The sequence below is a fragment of the Delphinus delphis genome, chromosome 14 (assembly GCF_949987515.2).
Source record: "Delphinus delphis chromosome 14, mDelDel1.2, whole genome shotgun sequence".
Lineage (NCBI taxonomy): Eukaryota > Metazoa > Chordata > Mammalia > Artiodactyla > Delphinidae > Delphinus > Delphinus delphis.
Window position 1 is genome coordinate 51,197,185 of NC_082696.1, and position 16,560 is coordinate 51,213,744.

The 16,560-nt window shown below is 36.5% G+C and overlaps 1 protein-coding gene across 3 annotated transcripts in view; it reads left to right on the forward strand.

Moving 5' to 3' along the window:
- PDSS2 (decaprenyl diphosphate synthase subunit 2) overlaps positions 1-16,560 on the forward strand; it is a 254,894-nt gene that overhangs the window by 15,292 nt on the left and 223,042 nt on the right. The gene's annotated exons all lie outside the window — the stretch shown is intronic.

The following is a 16,560-nucleotide window of genomic DNA, read 5'->3' on the forward strand; positions in this document are numbered from 1 at the left end:
GTTGTTTTCCTTTGCCTAAGTTGCTTGAAGGATAGTTTTAGGAACCCAGAGAAATATTACAGATGAAAATGATTTGAAAGGTATACCGCACTGTACAAATATAAGGTGGAAGTGGAGTATTATGACTGTTATTATTAGAAACAGCAGTTGAAGCTATGTAGTATAGTGGAAAGAACATAGTATTGGAAGCAGATTGACCTGTTCAGACCTGGCTTATGTCATTTACCAGCTGCTGTTGGACAAGTTGACTACTCAGAGCTTCAGTTTTCTCATCACTGAAAATGAGAATAATAATAGCTATCTTGTGGAATAATAATACCTATCCTGTTGTGAGGCTTGAATGAAAGGCTTAGAGGACAACATAGTTTTCTTTCCCTGTTTCTAAGTGGAGAATAGGAAACGTCCCTGGCAAAAACAAACATCCTTTCTGAAGCAAAATGCAGATTAATTTTGGGTTAGAGTTGATTATAATTTTCATTACTGAATTGCAGGTAAAATAAGATTGACCAATGGGTTAAGATGATGACTAAAATGGGTTAGGAGGATGAAGAAAGGGGTGCTGGTTAACCTGTGGCCCTGAATTAGATTTTAGTACTCTTGAATTCAAAGTAGTTTAGTATAAAGAAAAGAGTTCAAAATATGAATACAGTTGGTTGCTGTGGGTGTGTTATAAACCCAAAGTAGAAAATAGGGAGCCGAGGATCTCTTAGATGGGAGAGGATAATATATGTCAAGATGTTTTGCTAACTTTAGGTCATTTTAGCAACGACTAAGGTATTATCTTTTTTTTTTTTTTTTTTAAACCCTTGCCAAGAGTAAAGGGGAAACATCTGGGGATGGTAGATCTCCCAAAACTTTCTTTTTGGGTTTGGTATACTCTTTTCCATGGGTAAATTGGCTGCTGTTTAAGCAGTCACTGCTGCTACTGGAACCATATGGGCACTTAGACATCACAGTAATTGGAGGCCTAAGACAAGTATTTAGGTACAGTGATGCCCACTCTAGCTTTATGGATTATGAGCAAGGTGCCTGCTTCTTTATATGCCTATCAAATCTTGACCTCTCACTGGATAGCATTTTGGTAAAGCTTACTACAGATTGATAAATTGTACCCTTCTACAATGTGGAGTCACAGACTCTTTAGTAGCTTCCCATGTTCTGTAGGATACAGTTTGGCCTGTGCATGGCAAAACATCCCTTCCTTCTTCTCTAGTCACTTCTGCCACTCCCCCCTTTCCACCCTAAGCTGTGGCCATAGGAGATAAATCATCTATATTCATACCTGGTAAGCATTGCTTCACCTTTAGGACTCAAGTGTTAGCTCTTTTGCTAAGCATTCCCTGACTTTCTCCAGGTTAAATATTTTGCTCATTCCTCTAACTTTCATTCTCTTCAAAAAATTGGAAGCTGTGATGCTATTGAGCTTGCATTCTCCATGGTCTTAATCTGCTCATGTCAAGTGGTGGCTGCGTTAGACTGGGCATGTGTTGTATGCTTTAAATGTATACAGTTATATTTGTCAATTATTCCACAATAAAGCTGGAAAAAAAAAAGATTGGCCTTGTGTTCTCCACTTCACCATTTGAGATGCTTCAGTTACAGCTGGCCATTTCATGGATTAGTTGGCTTCTGTGGATCCTTTATTTTGGACCTCTAATTTAGGTATAAGTATTTCTAAGACTGTGAACTTTTCAAAGGAGATGATTTTGTCTGTATATTCATATTGCCTGGCATATACTTGACACAGAAAGCCTTCAGTAAGTACTCACAGAATTGAATTGAATAAAGCAAAACCTTTCCTAACCAGAGGCCTTTTCCTGACCTTTGCCTTACTCATTACTTTAATTAGATCATGGTGTTTATCTTACATATTATTCTTCATAGCCTAGAATATCATAGTTGAAGATAGTGATCAACTCTTCCTGAAGACAGAGAAGGGAGAAAAATGCACTTAAATTATAGCAGAATTGATTACAGTTAGGTAGGGAAACTTCTTCCTAGATATAACATTTTTTAGGAATGGATTACCATGAGATGCTGTTACATCCTTTTATTTTGAAATCTTCCATGGGATTGGCATATACGTTCTTGAAGAAAGAAAGAGCAAAATTAAATTCCTTATGAGTCTAGTGATGTTCAGAATGTTTCAGACAGTTTTGACTATACTTAATATGTAGTATGAAAATATATTAACTTTAAGACATTGTAGGTTTAGATAGAATTTGAGAATAAATTCTAATCAGCAGGTGCACAAATTCTCAAAAAATATGGAGTTTGTCATTCCATAATTTGCTCCTCTATCAAAAACAGCTGACTGTAAAGAGTGCTTCATACTGTTGGCAAATTAATTACAAATGCAGGAAGCAATCTCTGCTTCATATGATTGTGATTTGTAAAAATAATTTAGATGTAAGCTATCCACAAACCATTTTTTTAAAGTAACAATCCTATCTAAATCCTCATATTTTGGCATTACACATGAGTGTCATAAGTTTAAATTCTGGGACTTCCAAGCAGAAATATAAGAAAGAGCTCATTTAGGATGGAATGGCAAACATTTCTAATTGGGAGGGTCTTCATTTTGATTCCTGCCCTCCTGCCTCCACCCCTTAACCAAAAACCAAAGCAAAACATCTGGAGTTATTTAGGCAGTATAAATATTCTTAAAAGAATAGACCCCTAATCATAAACTTTTCTGGCACTGAAAAATTCTCTTGGATAGATAGAAGTCACATGATTGGTAAAAATATATTTGAATTCATGAAGGCTCCCACAAGTCATGAGTGCAGAGTTTCGGAGCACTGGGGACCAAGACTGATGGAGTTCATATGCTTTTAGAGGAAAGCAATCCTCTAAAATCCATTAGTGCACAAGGGGTATTCCCTCAGCTTTTCCCTTAGACTGTTCTCCAATAAAGGTAGCTTATTTGTTAAATGATGGTTGTTTTACTTTCAAAGACATGTGCCAAAGGTATCAATTTAGTTTTATTCTCTTTTAAAATGTTTAAACAAGTTTCTGAAGGGAGACAAAGAGAAAACAATGCCCTTCCAAGTCCCTGTCTTCAGCTTCTGCTTTGTGGTTCTGTCCCTGTAAGTAAGGCAGAGGGAATGGAGGAGCAATAATAGCTAAGGCTTGGGGGGGGGGAAATAGTATCAATTAAGGAGGGGAATTGAAAGACATGGACGTGTTGCCAACCAATATTTATTGACCATCTACTATGTATTAAAACAGTGAGGGAGGGGCTTCCCTAGTGGCGCAGTGGTTGAGAGTACGCCTGCCAATACAGGGGACACGGGATCGTGCCTCGGTCCGGGAAGATCCCACATGCCGCGGAGCGGCTGGGCCCGTGAGCCATGGCCGCTGAGCTTGCGCGTCCGGAACCTGTGCTCCGCAATGGGAGAGGCCACAACAGTGAGAGGGGCGCGTACCGCAAAAAAACCAAAACAAAACAAAACAAAAAACAGTGAGGGGTGTGTTGAGGTAAAAGGACTTCCTTTTCTCAGAGAACTGAGGGCGTTCTTGAGGAAGCTCGATATAAACATACAGAGCTTAAAGTGTGGAAGTCAGGAAGAGCAGAGTTAGTATCATGGTAATTTTGAGTGAAAATCAGCAGTTAACTATGTGGGAGAATTTTAACTTAATGAGCCAGGGAAAACCTCTTGATGATTTTGGCATATTGTAAGTCCCATTACTTCAGGCCTATAAAACAAAAACAAAAAAGTTTTTTAAATGCTGGAAGGTAATAGAGAAAGTGATGCCATCTGAGATATTCACTATCAAAGCAGCAATATTACATTTTTAAGCTTAGACACTTGAAGCAGTTTAACTGAGGGAAAGAACATGCTCAAAGGAGCCATGTGTCTCTAATAGAGAAACCTTAGCTTTCAACACATAATAAGCCTTGTTAACTACAGAACATCAAATAAGCTTTCAGAGATTCTGAGCTTGATACAAATTACCAAACTAAAGAGGAAAAACTTTCCTTCTTCCTTATCCTTAGAGCTAAGGTGCTTCTGTTTCTCAAGATCATGTTAAAGAAGATGTTATCATTCTCGTCATTGTATTCACTTTTCTCTTTTTCCTGTCTATCTTTCTTTTACTATATTTATTATAGGGTACACTTATCAGTATGTTTTAATAAACTATCTATTTAAAAATATCTAAATCTGTACTCGTTGCCATTTACAATTAGATATAAGTAGAGATGTAGAGATTATCAACTTCATGGGGAATGGGCATAAACATTCCTTGGGTTGCATGGACTGTTTTTTAAAGCAAATCTTATCAAGTTTTGTTTGTTTTTACACTAGAAATGAAGGGCATCTTTTCAGGAACCTGGAGGAATCATAAAGAAAAAGCAAATGTTGCTGTACTAGGCAGGGTGGTTTTTTGTTTCTGTGAAACTAAAATATCAAGTAGGGTTTTAGCATTATAATATATAAAAATCTGTAGTCGAAAGAGCCTTCTTTAGTATGTGTTATTTGATTTAAAAATCTTCTCATTTTTATATAAAATGAGACAATACAGAGATTTATTCAAAAAGTACCCATAATCTTACCACTCAGAGATAGCTACTGTTAATATTTTGGTATATAGCTGCAAGACTGTAAAAATGAGTTTGTCCCATGTGTGTATTTTTGTTTCTTGCCTTTCTCTCATAGCACTATATAGAGAATTGCTTTTAATATTAAATAAACATAATTTAAAACTACATGATATTCCATTGTATAGATATACCGTAACTACATGATATTCCATTGTATGGATATACCATAGTATAATTCATTATCCTCTTTTGTTGGACATTTTTTCCCCTAAATTTTTCACTGTTGTAGATAGTACTATGAAGAAATTTACGTGTATGTCATTGCACGCTTGTTTATTTCCTTGGGATAATTCCTAGATTTGAATTATAGGGAATCAGGGTATGTGTATCTTTTTTTGAAAATATTTTCATATTTTAGTTTCTATCCATAGTATTATATAGGACCACCTGTTTTTCTTGTTCTTGCCAACCTTGGATATTGGAAAATTTTGCCAATTTGATAAGTGCTAAAAATATCTTGTTTTATGTTGAAAAAATTTTAATACTAGTGAGATTGAGTCTTTTTTATTATGTTTATTTGCCAATTTTATTCTTTTGTGAGTTGTCTATATCTTTTGCTCATTATTAATTGCATTTAATCTACTTAGTGACAAATAAGAGCTCTTTGTATATTAAGGGTTTTACTTTTTCTCAAATGTTGTATTTTTTTTCCCCAGTTTTAAATTTTTTTTTTTTCCCCCAGTTTTAAATTTTATCATGGCTTTTTGGTGAATATAAGTTTTGGTTTTTTTTACTTTTTTGTTTTGAAATAATAGAGTCACAGGAAGTTCAAAAATAGTATAGAGATGTCCCTTGTCCCTGTTATCCAGCTTTCCACAAGGGTAACATCTTGCATATTTATAGAACATTATTAAAACCAGGAAATTGACATTGGTACAATACTGTTAACTACAGATGTTATTTGGATTTTACCAATTTTTACATGCATTCAGTTGTGTGTGTGCCTGTGTGTGTGTTCTGTAAACTGATCACATGTACAGATTTGTGTAACCATCACAGCCAAGTTATACATCTGTTCCATCACCATGAAGAAACTTCCTAGTGGTACCCGTTTATATTCTCAGCCTCACCTCTTTCCTCACCCTGGGCATTCATTGATCTGATCTCCATTTCTATATGTTTGTAATTTTGAAATGGAATCATATAGTATGTAACGTTTTGAGATTGGCTATTTTCACTCAGCATAGTGTTCTCGTGATCCACCGAAGTTGTCGTGTGTGTCAATAGTTTATTCCCTTTTATTGCTGATTAGTATTCCATTTTATCAATGTGCCATAGTTTATCCATTTACCATAAGACCATTGGGTTTTTTCCCTCCCCAGTTTTGTCTATTACAAATAAAGCTGCAGTGAACACACATAGGTTTTTATGTGAACATAAGTTTTCATTTCTCAAAGATAAATGCTCAGGAGTGTGATTGTTAGATTGTGTGGTAAATGTATATATAAATATGAGAAATCCAGTTCCTCCACATCCTTGCCAGCTTTTGGTATTGTCAGTATTTTTTATTTTAACTATTCTAATACGTGTGTAGTAATGTCTCATCTTCGTTTTAATTTGCATTTCCTTAATGACTGATGATTTTGAGCATTTTTTCATGTGCTAACTTGTCATCTTAGTATCTTAACTTTTTGGTGACGTGTCTGTTCAGGTCTTTTTGCCCATATTCAAATAAATTGTTTTCTTACTGTTTAGTTCAGAGAGTTCTTAATACACTATGGATACAAGTCCTTTGAGTATGTGATTTGCAAATATTTTCTTCCAGTCTGTGGCTCATCTTTTTATCTTGTTAATGGGGTCTTTCACAAAGCAAAAGTTTTCAATTTTGATGAACTTGAATTATTGATTTTCTTTTCTTTTATGGATCAAGTTTTTGATGTGATATCTAAGTGCTCTTTTCCTAGCCTTGGGTCCCAAAATGTTCTCCTGTGTTTTCTTCTAAAAGCTTTGTTGTTTCGTGTTTTACATTTAAATTCATGATTTATTTTGCACTCGCTTTTGTATATAGCATGAGTTTTAAGTCAAGGTTCAGTATTATTATTTGGCCTATGGATGTCCAGTTGTTCCAGAATAATTTGTTTGAAAGACTCTCCTTTCTCCATTGAACTGATTTTACACCTTTATCAAAAATCAGTTGGTGCGGACTTCCCTGGTGGCACAGTAGTTGAGAATCTGCCTGCTAATGCAGGGGACACGGGTTTGAGCCCTGGTCTGGGAGGATCCCATATGCTGCGGAGCAACTAGGCCTGTGAGCCACAGCTATTGAACCTGCGCATCTGGAGCCTGTCCTCCGCAACAAGAGAGGCCACGATAGTGAGAGGCCCGCGCACCGCAATGAAGAGTGGCCCCTGCTTGCCACAACTAGAGAAAGCCCTTGCACAGAAACGAATACCCAACACAGCAAAAATAAATATATAAATTAATAAACTCCGACCCCCAACATCTTCTTAAAAAAAAAAATCATTTGGTGCATTTGTATTGATCCATTTCTGGGTTATCTGTTCCATTGATCTATGTTTCTGTTCTTTTGCCAGTACCGCACTGTCTTGATTATGATGGCTGTATAGTAAGACTTAACATCAGATAGAGTGATTTTTCCTACTTTATGCTTTTTTGCAAAATTGTTTTCGAATAAGCTTGTTTCTATCTGTTGTAGTTATCATGGTGGCGGCAGCAAAACTTGGTACCTCACTAGCTTGCCAGGGTGCGGAACTGGCTCTGGCTGAGGCCAGGAGGAGGTGACAGTACTCTGTTGGGGTGAGCTTTTGAACATTCATCTGAGCCCAGGGTGGGAGGGACAATCTTTTAGGGAATACAAAGTAGTTCCTAATGTTAAACAGATACATGACATCATTAAATAATATTTTTATAGAAGATTTTCCTTTAGTGATATCAAGACTACTATGTGGTGTTTAGAATGGCATTGTCCTGCTTGAAAGCAAAGTAGTATATGGCTGAGTACTCAAGGACCCTTCTGTTGTTGTTTTCATTTTATCCATGGTTGTCAGAGACTTGGTTTTAGGTTTCTACAGCAACAATCCAGACTACATATACCAACACTTTGTGTGCATGTGGTGTTAACTCTGATGCCTTATATGCTGCATTTGGCAGAGTTACAGTTGCTATGGAGATCAACCTTTGGACACACTTGGTTGATAATGATGTCTCTCACATGTGGATATTGCTGCTATGAGTTGACCAAGAGATGCATAAGACTTTGTCAGTGATTTTTCTAGCTGAGAATCTCACATTTGAAAACTCTATACATTTGCTCACAAACATACTAAAGTGTGTGTGTTTTGTCTTGTTTTTTAATAAGTAAGCTTGCTACCTGGAAAATAGAGGGAAAATATGACTTTGAAGAATACATTATCAGTGGAATTTGACAGACTTGGCGAGTCTATACTATTTCTAAATCATACCATAAAAATTCAAAGACTAAATATCTTACATAGTTTTAGGAATCTAAGTCAATTGTCAATAGAAAAGCACGGGAAGAACAATTCTTGTTATGAATTACTCTTATTTAAATATGGGACCTCAGTGTAACAGCTAATAAGAACCTTTTTCTTGGAGCACAGTGTCTCTAAAGAGTCCTTTGAACTACAAAAATGAAAAACATTGAGGAAGAAGAGTGACCTTATTTTTTCTTTTCTTTTCCTTTGACAGTGTCAGTTAAACTAGGTCACAGCTTCCAGTCTTAAGCCAAACTGTCATTGAGTGTTTTCATTTGCAGAATTCTTGAAAGAAATGCAGTTCTAGAGTGGTATACATTCCTGTTTGGGGTTAGGGAAACTTGTCAGTCGTGAGCTGATATACTAGAGCAGTGATTCTCAACCCTGGCTGCACAGTAGTGTGTAGGGCTTTTAAAAAGCACTGATGTTTGAGCCTAACAAAAGTTAAATCAGAATCTCTGGGACTGGGGAGAAAGCATGGCATTGGTATTTTTTTTTTTTCTTAAAGCCGATTATTTGATATAGGCATACTCGTTTTATTGTTCTTTGCTTTATTGTGCTTTATAGATACCGCATTTTTTTAACAAACTGAAGGTTTGTGGCAACGCTGCAAGTCTGTTGGCACCATTTTTCCAGTAACATTTGCTCACTTTGCATCTCTGTGTCACATTTTGGTAATTCTCACAATATTTCAAACTTTTTCATTATTATTATATTTGTTATGGTGATCTGTGATCAATGAGCTTTGATATTACTATTGCAAAAAGATTATGACTCACTGAAGGTTCAGGTGATGGTTAGCATTTTTTAGCAATACAGTATTATTTAATTAAGGTATGTACATTGTTGTTTTAGACATAATGCTACTGCACACTTAATAGACTAAGTATAGTGTAAACATAACTTTTATTTGCACTGAGATACCAAAAAATTCCTGTGACTTGCTTTATTGCGATATTCACTTTATTCTGATGGTCTGGAACCGAACCTGTAATGTCTCTGAGGTATGTCTGTACTGATATGCAGCCAGGGTTGGGAACCACTACAGCAGAGTAAGTTTTCATCTAGAATCTTAAATTTTATCTAAATTTGTATATTAGAATGCATCAATAGAATTCTGTAATTTGAAAATTACAGAAAGTTTAGAAAGGGCGATCTTACCATCTATGAGTTTCCTGTTGTTGTAACAAATTAGCACAAATTAAGTGGCTTAAAACAACACAAGTTTATTATCTAACGCTTTTGGAGGTCAGAAGTCAGAAATGACTCTCATGGGGATAAAAATCAAGGTGTCAGCAGAGCTGAGTTCCTTCTGGAGGCTCTAGGGAAAATCCATTTCTTATCTTTTCCAACTTCTGGAGACTGCCCATTTTCCTTGACCTGTGGTCACATCATTCCAACCTGTGCTTCTGTTGTCACATCTCCTTTTCTGACTCGACCCTTCTGACTCCCTCTTATAAGGACCCCTGTGATTGTGTTGGGCCCATCCAGGTAATCCAGGACAGTCTCCTCATCTCAAAATCTTTAATCACATCTGCAAAGTCCCTATTGCCAAGTAAAGTAGCAGTCACATGTTCCAGGCATTTAGGACCTGGACATCTTTGGAGTGTGGTGTGGTGGGGGGGGCAATTGTTCAGAGTACCATACCAGCTTAACATGATTATCACTTTGGTATTTTCTTTCCTAGTCTTCTTTAATGTGCATATTTTTAATTTAAATGTGATCACCTTACACATACAGTTTTCTAGCCTTTTCTACTTAGTTTTCATAACCATTATTTAAAAGAGCCACATAATATTCCATCCATGATTATATCATATTTTACATTGTGTCTTTACTCTGTTGTTGGATTTTTGTTGTTTCAGATTTTTATTACTGGTAAGTGAAGCTGTGATAAATATTTTTGTTTATTAGATAGATTCCATGATGTGGGAGTATACTGAACTAAAACATTAGAAACATTTTTATACTGTTTAATTCAAAACACCAAGTTGTAATTTTGAAGAGTTCTGATCAATTTATTATAAGAAATAATGTATGAGAGTATAAGTGGCGCTATATTTTTGCCAATATTGGTCATTATCATTTAAAAAAAGACTTTTTACTAATTAGATAGATAGAAAAATATTACCCTGATTTAAATTTAATTTACTCAGAATTGTTTTTTATGTTTCTGTTTGTTTCTCTTTGTATGTTTTGCTCCTTTATTTCTCATGGTCTGAGTTTCTTGTTATTAATACTTATGAGATTTTTATATAGTGAATTTATTGTCTTATATGCTACAGATGCTTTTTTAAACACGTTTTTAAATTTTAAATGTTCATATATGTTTTTTCCTTTGTGATTTTTCTGTTTTCTCTGTGCTTAAGTTTTTCCACCTAGCAGAGGTTTGCAGTAAATATTCAATTTTGTTTTCTTTGATTTCTTTCATGATTTAGTCACTGCCCTTAGCAAATTACCAGCAAACTAAGAAGTTTGGAGACTTATGAGTCTAAACTTACTGTATGACTTACTGTATGAAAGCAAGTACCGAATTAATTTGGTTCCATTCACATAATTTATCAAATTGGAAACAGATTTTTAAAAGGACTAGAGAAGAATCTAGCAATTTTAGTGCATTCCTAAGATGTTTTTTGCCCTTTGCTGAAAGGTTTACTCACCATGCCTGTCATGTTGTGTGTTCATGCAGATAATTGAGAATTATAGCGAGCTATCTTAGTCCATGATAAACAGACAGAATGCACTTTAATTACATTCTAATTTATTATCTGGTGAAAGTACCTTGCTAACAAATCAACCCGGATATGACTTATTGGATAGCCTTTGCACTTAGAGGAATAATCAGTCTGTAATCACAAACAACATGAACCGTTCATCTTCTAGATTGCTGTTATATTTATTAGCCTGAAATGCCTGTGCCCAGTTTCTTTCCTGTTTGTTTCCCATTTCATGGCTCCTGTGCCCCCACTCAGCCTGCTGTAAGTTGGTAGAATCCTGTGCTTACAAATTCTTTTTCTTGAAATAAGGTTTAGGCACATGCCTGGGAGAGAGTTCTGTCACTTTACCGTAGGAATAAAATGTATTCCCCCCCAGTAACAGTAAATAGAATAAACTGTCACCGTAATGTACTAATATGTGATTTATTCCTTGCTGCCCTGGTAAGAACTAACAATTCTAATTCTGTAAAGAAATAAAAACTTTGTCCCCTAGAATAGCCACCACATCCTTTAGTATCCTCTGTTACTTCCCGCTGGTTTCAAAAAAAAAAGAGGAATGCAGATTAAACTGAAACAGCTCTTGTTTTTTTCTTTTGCAACAACCTTGTACAGAAAATTAATATTAGGGAGTAGATTTTACCAAGTGAACGCCTTTCTCTGACGCAGTACCTTCTTAAAATTCTACCACTTAAGGCTGATGGCAGAATGAACAACCAGTGGCACTAGTTCCACAGCATAATTTAGAAGCATTACATTTCCTTAGTTGACCCCAGTATATTTGAATACCACCACGTTAAGCTGAACATTGGAGTGGGGCTGCAGTGTGCAGGCATGAAACGGCGTAGAACAACCTAAGGAAAATTATACTCTGCCTCTTCGATGTAGTTGCAGTGAAGAGCTGTTAATTGCCTTTTCTATTCCAGAGACCCTTTTTTCCTTCTCTTCTACCTTTACCTTAATGATTTTAGTTGAATCTACTGATCCTGCCTGGTATCTTTAGCAAGCAAAGAAGATAATAATTCTTATTTGAGAGTATCCTCTTTTCATGGACAAGGATCTTATACCTAAAGGAGATCTCACCAGGGCTTTAGGTATAACACTGTCACGGTGGATGTTCCCCTGTTCAAGCAGCTGGTAAGTGGTAGAAGGGACCTGGAACTTCTGCATTTTAGTGCCATGATTTTTTTGTTTCCATTCTTGGTCCAAATTTGTGTTAAAATGAAAGGTCAAAAGATATTGGTTTATTTCACTTACCATATTTTTCCATATTGCAGATTGGTTTTGGCATGCAAATCAACTCACGTGGGCTTGAAAGTTCTTTCTGTTCTGAAGAATTCTGCAGAACTATAATAATTTTTTTCTTTAAACCTAGAAAGTTCTCAGTAATCAGTTCCATTTGAGAGTGTTAGTTTTGTTTGGCTCAAATATGAGTGATAAAATTGTAATGTAAAATCACCCTTCTTCTTTTAAAGCATCCTTTCTGAGCTAGATGACATCTAAGGTCTCCCCTTAAGATTCTATGGTATGTCCCTTGAACGCTTTGCTTCGTTCTGTGTGTATTCTCCAGCTTCACACAGTCCCAGGTTTCTGGAGTTTCCCATGGAATATTCTCCTTTGGGCCTGTTCAGCCCCGGTTTGGATCTGACCAAGGCAGTTTGGATCTGTCCAAGGCATTGTTACTATTTTATTGACTCCTCTTGTTGTGTTTTGTTTTGTTTTGTTTTGACTTCTCTGTTTTCTGGCCCCTCTTGGTATCTCCTTGAAGCTAGATCCTGTGTACTATCCTGTCTGAATGTTAGGAAAGAATTAGGAATAATTCTAACCCTAACTTTACTACCAGTATCCTTACTTTCCTACCAGGGAAGTCTGTATGCTTCTTTTTTTTTTTTTTTTTTTTGCGGTACGCGGGCCTCTCACTGCTGTGGCCTGCGGAGCACAGGCTCCGGACGCGCAGGCTCAGCGGCCATGGCTCACGGGCCCAGCCGCTCCGCGGCACGTGGGATCCTCCCAGACCGGGGCACGAACCCGCGTCCCCTGCATCAGCAGGCGGACTCTCAACCCCTGCGCCACCAGGGAAGTCTGTATGCTTCTATTGGGACTATCCAAAAGAGAAGCCACAATTAGGATTTGGAGATCAAGTTGAGGGAGGGAGAGAGTGATATCTTGAAAAGATGCAGAAGGAAGTATTTCTGAGCAGCCAGGGCTTGTTCTGTGCATCCTATTTAAGGAGTTACCTATTTTATCTGGATCTCCAGCTGTGCTTTTTAAAATGTTAGCAGGACCTAACTCCAAGCCAAATCGTTCTGTGAAGTTATAGCTTAGTTTGCTTTGGAGAAAATTTGCTTCATGTTTGCCCCCCTTTGCTCTGTAGCTGTTATTTCCTACTCTGGTTTCTGATATTTCCTTCTATTGGCAGTATTTTCTGGATCCATGCATTCTTTGCATGTATTATTCAAGAACCCTCTTCCAAGACTATGTTTGAACTCCATTTTAGGAATAATAACTTACAGTTATATTCCAAATTTAGTGGCATTTTGACTTCAGGAAGACCCTTTTAGGATCAAATTAGAGCAAAATAATTATGTTTGTCCATACTGGAATGGAAGTCCCACTGTGGCTTCCAGCCTTATAAGTCTCCCCACAATAGCTCTTACTAAGATCACTAATGACTTCCATATCACTAAATCTAATGGATTTATTTGAAAATGTTTTTATCCTAATTGTATTGTTGATAGTTTCTTTTTTCTTGAAAAACACTTTTTACTTGATTTTGTTCTTTATACCATTCCTTCCCCCTGTGGCAGGCTTGTCCAGGTGATTAAATGTTGCTATGCCCTCTTATCACTCTATTCTTTCTCCAGTTTATCCCTTCCGTATTCTTCAATTACCAGAAATAATCTACATTAGTCTAACCTATCCACCTGGCCTCCTTCCAATCTACTCCCCATATTCCTGAAGAACACAAAAGTAGATGTGAATGTAAACGTACCATGTTCTTGAATAGGAAATCTCAGCGTCATAAAGTGCTGATTCTCCCATACTAATTTACAAATTAAAGTGATCTCAATGAAAATACTAGAAACACTAATTGTAAAGTGCATATTGAACCCTGAATAACATTGGAAAAGAAGAGCAATGAGAGGGGGACTAGCCCTTCCAGATTAAAACATCCTATGAAGTTTCAATTAGAGCAATGTAATACTGGTGCATGAATTGACAGACTAATAGCACGGAATTGAAAATTCAGAAATAGAAAATATAGCAACTTAGGATATGCTAAAAAGCAGTATCATAGCAGTTGGGAGTAAGGATGGACTCTGATAACTGGTACTGGTATAACTGTGTAGCCATCTGGAAAGAGAATGTGTTAGGTCCATACTTGACATTGTATATTTGGATAAACTCCAGATTGGTCAGAGATTTAAACATAAAATGTGAAATCATGGGAGAATTTAATTATAACTTTAGAGTTATAAAGCCTTTCTAAAATTATGACTCAAAATCCTAAACTCAGAAGGTTGGTTTATTTGCCTTTGAAAAATGTACATGACCAAAACTCACCATAAGCAAAGTCCGAAGAGAAATATGAGATACACTGTAATTCCTGTCAAAATTCCAGTGACATTTTTCATAGAAATAGAACAAACAATCCTAAAATTTGTATGAAACTACAAAAGACCCCAAATAGCCAAGCAAGGTAGAGAAAGAATAACCAATCTGGGGGAATCACTTCCTGATTTCAAACAATATTGCAAAGCTGTAGTAATCAAAACATTATGACATTGACTTAAAAACAGACACATCAATCAATGGAACAAAGTAGAGAGCCCAGAAATAAACCCATGCATACATGGTCAATTAATTTGTAACAGAGGAGCCAAGAATATATAATGGGGGAAGATGCCAAGAATATACAATGGAGTTAAAGTTTCTTTAATAAATGAGGTTGGGAAAGGTGGAGAGCTACAAGCAAAACAATGAAACTGGATCATTATCTTACCATACACAAAGAAATCAATTCAGAATGGGTTAAAGACTTGAATATAAAATCCGAAACCATAAAATTCCTAGAAGAAATCATAGGGGATAAGCTCCTTGACATTGGTCTTGGCAATGATTTTTTTTTTTTTTGATTTGACACCAAAAACAGGCAAAAAAAAAAAAGCAAAAAGAAACAAGTAGGACTATATTAAACTAAAAAGCTTCTGTACAGCAAAGGAAATCATCAACAAAATGAAAAGGCAACCTACTGAATGGGAGAAGATATTTGCAAGTTATATATTTGATAAGGGGTTAATATCTAAAGTAGATAAAGAACTCGTACAACTCAATGGAAAAAACTGAAACAATCCAATTAAAAAATAGGCAGAGGATCTAAATAGACATTTCCAAAGAAGATATACAAATGGCCAACAGGTACATGAAAAAGCGTTTAACATCACTAATCAGAGAGAAGCTAATCAAAATCACAATGAGATATCATCTCACACCTATTAGAATGGCTGTTATCAAAAAGATAAGAAATCAGTGTTGGCAAGGATGTGGAGAAAAAGGAACACTTTTGCACTGTTGGTGGGAATGTAAATTGGTGCAGCCACTATGGAAAACAGTATGGAGAGTACTGAAAAAAATTGAAAATAGAACTACCGTATTATCCAGCAATTTCACGTCTGAGTACTTATCCAAAGGAAACAGAATCACTATGTCAAAAAGATATCTGCACCCCCATGTTCATTGCAGCATTATTTACAATAGCCAAGACATGGGAACAACCTGTGTTCATCAACAGTTGAAAGGATAAAGAAACAGTGATACACACACACACACACACACACACACACACACACAAAATATTATTCAGCCATAAAGAAGAAGGAAATCTTGCTTTTGTGACAACATGGATGGACCTTGAGGGCATTATGCTAAGTGAAATAAGTCAGACAGAGAAAGGCACATACCGTGTGCTCTCAGACAATGAGAGGCACGTTGCATAATATCACTTATGTGTGGAATCTAAAAGAAGGAGAAGGAGAGGAAGAAGAATAAGAAGGAGAGGAAGAAGGAGAAAGAGAAGAGGAGGAAGAGGAAGAAGAGGAGGAAGAGGAGGAGGAAGAAGAAGCACTTACAGATTACAGAGAACAAATTGGGGGTTGCCAGAGGTGGGGGGTGGGCAAAATAATTGAAAGTGGTCAGAAGGTACAAACTTCCAGTTATGAGATAAGTAAGTCCTGGGGATTAATATGTAACATGATGAGTTAACAATACTGTACTGTATATTTGAAAGTTGCTAAGAGAGGAGATCTTTTTATTTTCTTTTGATTTAAAAAATGCATAAAAATACCCACAAATCTGATCATCCCCCCCTTCTCCTAATAATTTTAGTGGTTTTTGTTGCTCTGAGGATGGAGACTTCTAATGTAAATAGCAGGGCCCTGGATGGCCTGTTTCTTCTGCCCTGACGGCACAGCATGCTTCCCCTTGTTCTCTCTGCTTTTGCCACATTGGCCTTTTTTCTGTACCTCAAACTCCTTGTGTTTCCTTCCATCACAGGGCCTTTTCTCATGCTCTCACCCCTGACAGGAGACTTCGCCTAGTTAAAACATGTTTAGCCTTTGATCTCAATAGTTACTTCTACAAAGATGCCTTCTTGGGTAAGATCAAATTTGCTTTTTCCGTGAGTTAGTAGTGCCTTGCTCATCTCTTTTCTAACTCTGGTTATAAATGCAGTTGTGCATTCTTTGTTGGGATTGTTTAATGTCTGCCTCTCCCACTAGAAAATAAG